At 40.1% G+C, this 12,572-nt stretch overlaps 1 protein-coding gene across 5 annotated transcripts in view; it reads left to right on the top strand.

The window, feature by feature from the left end:
• PLD1 (phospholipase D1) overlaps positions 1 to 12,572 on the top strand; it is a 201,844-nt gene that overhangs the window by 90,983 nt on the left and 98,289 nt on the right. The window lies entirely within an intron of this gene.

The raw sequence follows: 12,572 nt of genomic DNA, 5'->3' as shown, positions 1-12,572 counted from the left end.
TTGAAAGTCATAGCACTACAGATTTTAAATTATTTTAAGTTCTAAGTTTGAGCATCCATTTAAACATCCTAATTCAAACCTGGATTTGTAGGCAGACTGTACAAATTATATTACATATGTAAAAGCCCAGTGGGCCATAGGCCTCAGAAATTGGCCAGCAAAATAACATACACAAATGACCAATAAGCAGAAGTAAATATGCTCAACATCACTAGTCATTAGGGAAATATAAATCCAAAACACAGTGAGATACAACTTTACACCCACAAGTGGCTATAATAAAAAAAGATAGACATTAACAAACATTGCCAAGGATATAGAGAAATTGGAACCCTCATACCCTGTTGGTGGAGATGTAAAATGGTACAGCCGCTTTGGAAGACAATGTGACAGTTCCTCAAAATGTTAAACATGGAGTTACCATATGCCCCAGCAGTTCCACTCCCTAGGTATTTACCCAAGAGAAAAATACATCTGTCCCAAAATGTATATGTGGATGTTCATAGCAGCATTATTTAGAAGAGCCAAAAAGTATAAACAACCCCAATGTCCATCAACTGATGAGTGGTTGAACAAATTGTAGTGTACCTATACAGTGGAATATTATTTGGCCATGAAAAGAAATGAAGACTACTAATGGGTATGGGGTTTCTTTCTGGGTTTATGAAAATATCTTGTTGCACAACTTCGTGAGTATATTAGAAACCACTGAAATTATACACTTTCAAAGGGTAAGCTTACGGTATGTGAATTTATCTGAAAATTAAATTTAAAAGTTTAAAATTTTTTTAATTTTAAATGAAAAAAAAGGATTTGAAGTAACAATACCTGCTATATCATGAATGATCCTTGAAAACATGGAGCTAAGTAAAAAAATCCAAACACAAAAGGCTGCATATTATATGATTCCATTCATATGAATGTCCAGAATAAACAAATCTGTAGACAGAGTACATGAGTAGTTTCCAGGGGCTGAGGGGAGAGGAGAATGGGAAGTGGCTCTAGTGGATCTGGGGTTCCTTTTTGGGTGGTGAAAATATTCTGGAATTAGATGTTAGTGGTGATGGTGTACAACTTTGCAAAATTAAAACCACTGAACTGTACACTTAAAAGAATAAACTAAAAAAAGAAAAATTTGTCTGACTTGATAGATGATAATTTTAGACTTACGTGTGTGAGGATGTACATTATGGTAAGTGTGATATAGACAGAGAACTTTAATTCATATCCTATGTCCTACCCAACGAAAGACTCCTGGTGACGTGGTATTCTCATCTGATTCTTATTTCTGTCCTTAAAGCATTTATCACAATGTTTTGAATGTAATAGACAATAGCTATTTGTCACAATAATAATTTACTGGAATTTTGAAAAATATTAAGAATATATATTGTTTCCCCAACCTTGAAAAAGATGTATGAGCTCATGTTTAAGCATGAAACTGAGCTATGTGTGTCTTAAAAATATATAAACTCTAAACTTTGATGTACCTTTAAACATATTTAAGATACAACACCAGCAAAAAGTACCATTAAGTTGGGCTCTTATTTTCTGGGTGTTGAAAGGATAAAAGAAATTACAAGGAAAAAATCAAGAGATTAGACTAGAGAAAGTTGAAAATTTCTGTGTTACAAAAAGACAATTTTACTGAAATAAATAGGGAAATAATACACTAGAAAATATTTGTTTTCAAATAAACTGCTATAACTTACATAAGTGTCCCCATAAACCTGGCGTGTAAGTAACATCACAGGAAATTCAGAGACTCCCACTTGAGGTATGTTCCCACCCTCTCCTAGCCCAATTGTGCAGAATCCTTGGGAAGACAGACCGAATGCCAAGCTAGGAGAGGAATGGAGGATAAGCTAGCCTGCCCTGGCCCCTGCTTCCAGCCCCACATCGTGCCTCTCTGGGAGGCTGGTCCTCCCAGCCCACTGGGACCCTGGTGCAGATTCCTCCTGACCACAACCCCCAGCCATCAGCTTTACCTGAGGTGGCTGCTACATGCCAACCACAAGGTTTCAAACTGCAAGCGCGTGCAAGTCTTTGACTGAAGACTTACTCTGGGCTGCCTGTGTGCAGGGCAAACTGAAAGTGTTCCTAGCCCCCAGGAGCCGCCATCAACTGAGAGCTGGCAGGAGTCCAGCCCCTTCGCTCTGTGGGGAGGGTGACCCTGCATCAAGCTCTACACTGTCTCCTGGAGATCCCCAGCAGATTTGCAGCCCAACTGCCCACAATAAAGGGCTTGAAAACACATCCTTGATGCCTCCCTTCCTGCTCTTCCTGCCCTTCTTTCCCCACTGGGGCTCCTAATAAGCTCCCGTATAAGCCCCTTTAAAAATTACTTTCATTTACATCCTTGTCTCAGAGTTAACTTCTGGGGCAACCCAATCTAAGACATCTACTCAAGAAATGGAAGCCTTTGTCTGGTCTGCTCATTTATTGAGTGCCTGAGGTTTACCAGGTTGTGTTTTAGCTGCTGGGAAAACCAGTGAGCAGGGAAAGTCCCTGCCCTCAAGGAGCCCTGTGAGAGGGGTGCCGGCAACGGCGACACTGACAGGCAATGTAAACGACGTCAGCGCAGGAGGTGATCAGAGCCTGGAAGGAAAAAGAAGGCAATGGGATGATGAGGGACCTGAGGACTGGAGACGGTGACTTTAGCCCAGGAGTCGAGGGACTGACGTGTGAGCTGTAACCTCTATGAGAAGGGGCAGCCAGAAAAGATGGGGGAAGGCTGTTATATAAAAGAAACATACCTCCCTCTCTTTTTAAACTCTGCATTAAACCAGGCTTCAACCAGGACAATCTAAAAAGTTAGACTCCTCCCTACAATTGAATGTGTCATCATTTTAAATTGTGTAAATCTTCCCGTAAAGATTGGAGTCTTGGCTCCACATTAATAGTGTTTCGTGAGTCACATTTGTGGGGTATAAAATATCAGTACCAAATAAAGATGATAGGATATAGCTGACAAAATTAGTTTAGAAGGTTTCCCATACTAGAAGGCTATTGATATCTTAAACAGGAGTTACTTTTGAGGACGACACTCCTTTATAACCCTTTTTTATTTTCGTACCCATAAAAAAACATTGATTACTTTCTTATTTATTCCATATTGATGAATTGACATAAGGCAAACAGGGCAATCAAACTTTCAGTCGAGTCTCGTAATGATCTTGTCTCAGGGACAAGTCAAAAGAAAAACAAAGGCAAACAGAGTAAACATTTCTTCCCACAATTTAAATGTCTGCTTAAACAGCACGTCTATTGAGCAGGGTCTCTGTACTTGTTTGCGGACTAGATGATAAGTTTCTTAAATAATATCTTAATAGAAAAAGAGAAGTATAGATTTTAAGGAATAAATATTGCATTTACTTTACTCAACCATGAACTTGTCAACTTGCAAAAACAGAAACCAGTTTAAGAGTAAAGCGTTTATTTGGGATCAAAGAATTGCAATTTGGGGAGCACAGATTCAGGTAGAAAAACCCAAATGGTGTCCCACTAGCGAGTAAAAGTCAGGGGTCTTTAAAGGCACAGAAGGAAGGTTGTATTACAAAGAGTTTTAATTGGAGCTGGAGGCAGAGAGCTAGTCTTGACTAAACATTGACTATTGATTCTATCTTCAGAAAGTCCACAATGCTCTGTCTTTGTGACTAAGATGTTCCTTCTCCTGCTGACTTCTCAAAACAATTACTCATAAAACAATGGCTGGTTTGGCCCAGTCCATAGGCTTGGCCCAGTCCAAGGTTCAAGACAGCAAGGCAGTGTCTCTGGAAAGCCGGCTCCAACTCCATTTTAAAATGGCTCCACTCTAGTCAATTTTGACGTTTCTCCCTTTTGATTGAGACCCTTCTTTGAAAGCATTCTGATCAACCATTTGAAAACATTGCTGATCGACTGTTAGAAAGCATTGCTGAGCAGCCATCAAAGCATTTTTGGTCCCTCATCACCAGGAAGGCTCACTGCTGGTACATCGTGTCCACGTAGGAGGGAAAGTGGTTTCCTTAAGAGTCTTCAGCCACATTTGAACAGCAAGAGGACCAGGGCAGAGGAAAGCCTTACCGTCAAGTTCCTTTAAGGGCAAATAGTGTCTGTAGTTCCTTGACGTTTCTCAGGTGATGGCTCCTAAGCCTTAGCAATCATTTTAAAGCACTGAGGGACCATTATCTGAGTGGTGTTTTTATAACATCGAGCTATGCAGAAGAGGCAAAGTTTTACAATAGTGAGAATTCCTATAATAATAAACAAAACTCTGAGTCCAAATTGGTGAATGGACCTGAACCAGGAGGCAGTTCCTGAGGGTTTCTGAATTCTAGAGGGATCAGGTAGAAAGAAAAAGTAAATGTTTCAGCTTTGTTCACAAAGGTATATCTTACCAAATTGTTGATAGCCTAAGAGAAGAGATTTCTGTAAATCTGTGAAAACAAAACATTCGAGCACCCGCCTCGGTTTGTGTAGTCCCATGTGACTAATATTTGTTCTGGACCTTTTGCTGGCAGTTCTATGAAGCCATCAGTCTGTCCGTTAGAGTTCTGTAATTTATTATGCAGCTCAGCTTTATGATCTGAGAGTTTATCAGAAGCCTGTATTCTAGCGTGTCACAAGCCTTTCCATGAATCTGACTGAAGATGAAGCATATTTGCAAAAGCATCATAGAGTAAAACAAATAACTGTCTGTAAATGACAAAAGACTTAAAATGGCATGGTTAAAGATTTGATTTCAATGCAATTGACAAAGGAATTTGGTTATTTCTGTGACATACAGCATTTTAAGATAACTAGAATTATGACTGATAACATTATACCAGGACATACCAGATTTTTAAAAATTTCATACAATTTTTACAACATTTATATTAATAGCATGTGACTACAAGGAGATCCAAAAAGGAGATTTAGCATCACTTATTTGACAATGCTTCCCATGTAATTTAACATATCAAATAAACTAGTTAGTTTAATATTTCCCTTTTTATAAGAAGAGAGAACAAATTCTTTGATAAGTCCTAGGGCCCACTGGAAATTCTCAGTTACTTCAGGTCAAAAAAAAAAAGATTTTATGAAGGATTTTAATTTTGGGAAGTTTGTCAAAAATATCAAAAGGTTTTAAAACACTTGGTCAAATAAGATTATAGGTCACTGTGAAACAATACTTGGTTATCCATTTAACCAAAGTGACAACAGAAGATGTTAAAGGCAAACACAGAGAGTTAAACAGTTAAAAAACCTTAACTCTCTTAATAGAGAGACCTCAGCTTTTTTTTCTTTCTTTTTTTTGTGGGGGGCGGAGAAAGATTGGCCCTGAGCTAACATCTGTTGCCAATCTTACTCTTTTTGCTTAAGGAAGATTGTTGCTGAGCTAACAACTGTGCCAATCTTTCTCTACTTTATGTGGGACACTGCCATAGCATGGCTTGACGAGCGGTGCTAGGTCTGCGCCCAGGATCCGAACCTGCGAATCCTGGGCCACTGAAGTGGAGCACATGAACTTAAACACTATGCCACTGGGCTGGCCCAGAGACCTCAGCTTTTTGAACATAGGCAATTATTTTGACAAAATATAGCATCCTTGCCTTTTAGATAGACTGACTTAAAAATAAAGAAAAAACCTTTCAGAATCTCTTTATCAAGAGTAGAAAAAAATCTGTCCTTTTAAGAGAGAGAAAACCAGGGGCCAGCCCAGTGGCACAGCAGTTAAGTTCTCAAGTTCTGCTTCAGTGGCCTGGGGTTCACCAGTTCGGATCCCAGGTGCAGACCTACACACCGCTTCTCAGGCCATGCTGTGGCAGGCATCCTACTTATAAAGTAGAGGGAGACGGGCACGGATGTTAGCTCAGGGCCAGTCTTCCTGAGCAAAAAGAGGAGGATTGACAATGGATGTTAGCTCAGGGCTAATCTTCCTTAAAAAATTTTTTTAAAAAGAGAGAGAGAAAACCAAATTCTAATTTTGCCCCAGTTAACTTTTGATATTAAAACTCATTTACTTAATTAAATTTATTCCAATCTTAGCCAACTTGACCATGCATAAAACTCTTCTTATGGTTCCTCTTCCACAAATTTTCTATAACTTTCTTTTTAACATTCAATGTTTGTCCTTTCCTCTTTCACATAACATTTTACTTTGGGACAAATTTACTTTCTTAGGAAAACAACAACAACAAAAAATCTCCATTCCTTATACCTTCTTTACTGAAAACATATTTTCTCATACCATAAATTTTTTTTTTCCTGAGGAAGATTTACTCTAACATCTGTCACAAATCCTCCTCTTGTTTTTGCTTGAGAAAGATTTGCCCTGAGCTAACATCTCTTGCAAATCTTCCTCTATCTTGTATGTGGGCCACCACCACAGCATGGCCACTGACCAGCAGTGTAGTTCTGTGCTGGGGAACTGAACCTGGGCCACCAAAGTAGAGCACATCAAACTTAACGACCAGGCTACTGGGGATGGCCCACATAAGATTTTTTTAATGTGGCACAAGACGTGTTTACTAATATACCCAAACATCTTTAATGAGAAGAAAAGGTAGATAAACCTATGTTTAGTTATTCATGTCTAATATTTTATCTTATTTGAAAATCATCTAGATACTCAATAAATTTTTATCATTTTACTTAATTTAGAAAGAAACCTTAATTCTAAGCTTTCAAGTTACCAAAAGGTTTTGAAATTATTTTTAAGTACATATTCCATAACAAAAAAGTTCACCTAAAAACTTTTATCTTGCTTACATCTATTTAGTTCTCTTGTTCCCAATAACTATGTTTAGATTGCCTACAAAAACTTCATGAGACATTAGACAAAGTCAGCGATCATTCTAATCTTTTGTTTTTATAGCTGACAAGTTTTGTAACAGAGATAACATGAGCTCATTTGACTAATAAACCCAGGTGGAATAAAGGCTGCATGTCTGTATCATGTCCATTGCTGATAACTCTGATGACTTGCCTATTTCAATCAAACCAACAAACTCAAATGAGCTTTTATTTACCAAAGATGATTCTTTATCTATTGACTGGAAAAACATTTGGGTTAGTTTCTGGTCTATTTCTTTTGAGATTTTACATAGCACTTGTTTGTTTTTAAGCCAATTAAATAGAGCTCTCTTATCAACTAGTCTTGACAATACCATCTGGAGGTAGAAAAATATCATGTATTTATAACATACATAATAGACACATACATGAGACGAAAACAGAGATCTTATAGCCTCTGTTTTTAAAATATTCCTCAGATTTTTGGGCAAGGGTGCCTCCATAGCAGTCTATATCTCCAAAATCTTCTTTCTTCCTTTTTTTTCCTTCACTCTTAGGAATCAGGGATAGTCTAGATAACAGTTCCTTGGGAGGTTACAAGTTTTCTGAGATAAACAGGGGACGTAAGTTTCTTATCAAGGACTGACATAGCCATCCAATTACATTATCCTTAATTTGTTTCTTTCACTACATAGTTTTATTTTAGCTTAGTAGAGGGAAAGCTTAGAAAAAAGATTTTCTGCCAGGCACTGGGTATCAGCTTCTAATTTGGCCAAATTTCTGATCATAAGTTACAAAATCCTTTCAAATATCAGGTTTCAGCCAGGACAAACAGGAAATGTTTATGGCAGCACTAAACAGCTCCATTAATTTTTAATTTTAGTTTCCCTTTGACCATTTAAGGGAAAAACCTAGCAGTTTACCAGAAAATCTCTCAGAGTCTCATTAACTCTGGGAGGGGCCCATACAGGGCCCTCCTTCAAAGGTAGATAGGGGTGTCTGTAAAGCCATTAACTTAACAGACTTTTGTATAGTCTTTTCTTTTAGGTACCTCTTATATCTTAATGTTTCATTAGCTTTTTGTAATGAAACTTTCAATAAGGCTATTTTGGAATTTGGAAGCCTTTGTTTTTACGTGCACTTCTTGAATGATCTTATCCCATTGGAGTGTTCCTTCTAATGGCCAATGTAATTCCCCTGAGGCTGGCAGCGGTTTGCTAGGACCCTAGCCACCAACGGAATTTAACCTTCATTTCTGCCCAGCAATATTTGGCTGAAAATGGGTGCAACCCACATTTCTATTCAACATATTTTGGGGCCCCCAACCTGATATTTACTAATCCAAGCTCTCAGGGCATGAAACAAGCTTAGTAAGATTTTGCTATTCTTTGTAAATATTTAACAGCTTCTGGGACCATAGTTTTTAAGCAAGTGTGCTAGAAGGTGGCACGCTTGATTCTTTAGAAATTAAAGATCGTAGTTCTGGTCTTAAATCTGCAGTTCTCAAGTCTAGTGTGCAAAAAAGACAAGTTTTGGAAGCTCAAAAGAGCCCCAAAGTGGCCACTGTAATTTCAGATCATCTTTTGTATTTTTGGTCCACCGGAACAAAAATTTACAGGAAGAAGGACCATAGTTCTTAAATATAAACCCAAGTGGAGTTCCCAAGGGAGGTTGGGAACTTTTAGAAGATGAAATTCCCATGTTAAAGCATGATCAGACAAAGAGGTGCCAGTTGCAAGCCCCAGGTTATTCCCTGTGCTTCTGGCCCACTGGCCCAAACAGCTGTTTGGACAAACAATACAAAAGACAGGATTTGAGTACTCACCAGATAGGGAACACAACCTCAAATGGCAACAACTGTAGCCAACTTAAACAGAGAAACCTTTCCAGATGGCGATAGCTGTGAGCCGGCTAAGAGACACTCGTCTCCTGGTCACTTGACCCCAGATTGGGCTATTGCCCCAGAATCCCAAAGAAAGGCAAAGACCTCACCAAAAGGGAGGGAGGTTCAAGCCTGAAAGGTCCCATGATCAGAGGAGTGAGTTGTCCATGGAAGTGGATGAGCACACACAGGGTATGAAACCCGTTTCCAGGGGATGCTGGTCTGCAAAGGTGAGATCGCTCCATGTCCCACTTTCTGGCACCATATGTCAACGTACAAAAACAGAAACCAGTTTAAGAGGCAAAGTGTTTATTTGGGATCAAAAAATTGCTATTTCGGGGCCACAGATTCAGGTGGGAACCCAAATATTGCCCCCCTAGGGAGTAAATGTCGGGGCTTTTAAAGGCAAAGAAGAGAGGTTGTATTACAAAGAATTTTAATTGGAGTTGCAGGCAGAGAGCTAGTCTTGGCTAAACATTGATTGACTATTGATTCTATCTTCAGAAAGTCTATGATCCTCAGTCTTCGTGGTGTCTGTTCTCCTGCTGACTTCTCAAACAATTGCTTGTAAAACAGTTGCCGTTTTGGCCCAGTCCGAGGTTCAAGACAGCAAAGCAGTTTCTCTGGAAAGGCCTCCAACTCCACTTTAAAATAGCTTCGCTAAAGGCAATTTTGACAAGCTATACCAAGAATTTAAATTGGTAGACAGTGACGATGCCTAAATGATTTCACTTACTCTCTGGGACCCATCGTGTACCATCATTTAGGAGAGAGGGTTGCTTTGCCTGTTAGCTTGCTCTGGGCTGCTACAGATTATTCCAGGCTCTAGGAAGATGCCAGTGGACATGACAGACACACTCCCTGCTCTCATGGGTCTTACTTTCTAGTGAAGGAGACAGACGACAAGCAAGCAAAAAAATACTTCTAGCCAGTGATAAATGCTATGAAGAAACTAAACATGATGGAGTGGAGGGTGAGGGGTGTGGGGACAGCTTTTTTAGATCTGGTAGCCAGGGAGGACCTCTCTGGGGAGGGACGTTTAAGCAGAATGTTGACTGACAGGAAGGGACCACCCATAGGAGGATTTGGAAAAAACAATTAGTAGGCAGAGGAATAGGAAACATAGAGGCCCAAAGAACAAGTTTGGCAAGACTGAGGCACAGCCAGGCCAAGGTGATGGGAGATAACAGTAGGAGATGAGGCTGAGAATGTGATGGCCAGCTCATGTGGGCTCATGTGCTGGAAGCATCTCGTTAGAACAGACCGTAGTCTCACCTTGTTTAGAACAAGAATATTCATAACAGCTCCTATTTATTGGTGCCAGGCACCGTGCTAAGACATGTACATGAATCATCTCAGTTAATCCTCACAAACTCTTCTGAGCTGGGCATTGCTGTTACCCTCATTGTCTAGATTTAGCCCTCAGGCTCAGTTGCCCAGATTCACACAGTGGGGCAAGTAGCAGAGCTGGATTGGAGCCCAGGGAGCTGACTTGAAGGCAGATGCTTAATTCCTGTGTAGCTGGTGCCGACTCCCGGAAGGCTGGTTGATGCATTGGATTCCTTTCTTGATACATATCCTCCTGTTAAAGAAAAAAAAACTATTGACAAAAGAGAGAAAGGAAGAAATCAGAAGAGTTCTAATGAATGGCATAATTAAGAGGAGCTTTAAATAAAGGCCAAGAATCAATTTACCCTATCTAATGACTATTAGAGAGAACAACTCATCATTGTCAAAACAGAAACCATTATCTTTTGCATTCAGCTTTCAAAATCCAACTGTCACTACTAAACAATTCTGAATTTCCAGGCTGCCACATCTCGGAGGGGCAGGGGAGAACCATTCATTAGGATGCCACGTGAATGGCACCCCCAGAGTTGAGCAGTGCCCTGACCGTGCAACACACCCAGCCATATCATTTCATTGCTGAACAAGGCTGTTTAGGGCCTATTTGGAATCTCTCTGTGAATGAGAGAAAGTGCCAATTCCTGACGATGGTGCAGCCCTCCTTCAGCAGGTGTCCTGGTGCAGGGCACATGTGCACATTGGTGCCTGGTGGCCTCTTCCTGAGGACATGTTTTGCAGCCCTTGGCCCTGGTGGTTATGCAACGAGCTGTGCTCTCAGGAGCCTCGCTGAGATTTGCTTTGTAATGGCAATGATGGGAGCTGGTACACCTGGGTAGGGGTCATCCCATTGTCATCCCACACTGTTGTCTCTGGTATGGAGCTCTGGCCAGCGCTGGCTCTGACACCATTCAGGTATCCTTGACTTCTAGGCAGTCAAGTTCACAAGTCTGCTATGTTTGACTTTATTCTCAGATTGGTAAACCTGCCAGCTGTGGTTTTAAAAACCTATGCCTCCTTCCCAGTCAGGAACATAGCACACATAGTGCTCTGGGCCCGTGCCACGCCGTCGGCTCTCTAGCTTGCATCAAAAGCCAAGCTGGGAGAAGGGACTGCAGCTAAAGAAGGACCTTTAGCAGATATCTCATCCATCTGATCTCTTTTAGCCTTTAGCCTGAGTTTTATCAACAGGCAGCTACATGTCTGGACTCAAAACTCAGCCGCATCAGAATCACTGAGTTACCATTTGATGTCGTGGCCTTGGCATTTATCTTAAGCAGTGTTAGGAGAATTCTTATAAAATGTGTGATTTCTGCATTTGCTGAAAATTATTGAGACTGTTATCCATTATATCGTTCAGTTGCCTTATGTTAGGTCCTAAATGAGAAATTTCCTTTGGAATTTAGTTTTTTTTGGGGGGAGACCTCTTTATTTCTTTAATTTATTCATTTGATAAGAAAAACCAGGAACTCAGACTCACATTGGCATACCAGCACCATAGTTATATTAGTGTGGCGGTTCAGTGTTTGCTTTCTGTGACCTGGATGTTTTCCCTTTATTAACTATATCACATGTATGTCCTTTCCTGTAACTTATCCTAAATCCATCCCATTCCCTTTTACTGGGAAGGAGACAGCCTATATTTTGAAAAACAAATGAATGAAATGGAACTGTGTAGAAATCAATGTGGATTTGTCTACATTAAATCCCAAATTATAAAGCCACTAAAACATAATGCGGCTAGCAATTTCAGTACAGATTTATTATGGATTTCTTTTAAATGCTGACTTCTTATGTTACATTTACAGTATTACTTAACTTATGTTCAGGTGTTCTGGCCTTACCTATCCAATCAAGTGCTTCATTTTATCTAATATGTGATGGAAGATGCCCATTGTTACTGTATTCAGTTATCAGCTCATGCATTTCATCACTACACAGTCGCAGGTGAATCTGAATATGTGGTGTTAGATGCAGCATCACAGAGCTGGCATTTGTATTCACTTTAAGTTGATCCCATCCTTTCCCCCTTTGTGTTCCCACTGTCAATGTCATGCCTAACATCGACATCCTTTCTGCTCAAAGTGTGGTCCTAGCGTGAGCATGGCCCGTGAGCTTGTTAGAAATGCAGAGTCCGCATTTTAACAGGATCCCAGATGATGCATGTTCACAGTAAAGTGTGAGAAGAGCTGTTCTATATTATTGCAGTAGCCTGCTAACCTGCCACACAACATCCCCCTTTCTCCTTCCTACGTTTGTTTCTAAAACATTGTTCCAATGATATTATCCTTCTATTACCTTACCAGGGCACGAGGATTCCCTTAATTAGTAAACAACTTTGTTTTTTTGTTAAAAACACAGATTGTCAGCCCTTTTTAATGAATCCGTGGTGGGGCCTAGGAGTCTATTATTTTTAAGAAGCATTTCAAGAGATTCTGATGATCAGGCAAGTTTGAGAAATACTGGTTCTGTGATAGAAACTCAGCGTCCTGTGCATGGCCTTCAGACCCTCCTCGATGTGGCCTTTGCCCGTTTTGCCTAACTACAGTCCCTGAGACCTGGCCTCACTAACCTTTCTCCCAACACA

This window comes from Equus przewalskii, chromosome 18, assembly GCF_037783145.1.
Source record: "Equus przewalskii isolate Varuska chromosome 18, EquPr2, whole genome shotgun sequence".
NCBI lineage: Eukaryota > Metazoa > Chordata > Mammalia > Perissodactyla > Equidae > Equus > Equus przewalskii.
The sequence above is the reverse complement of the archived record's forward strand: the minus strand, read 5'-3'. Positions and strand labels throughout refer to the sequence as shown.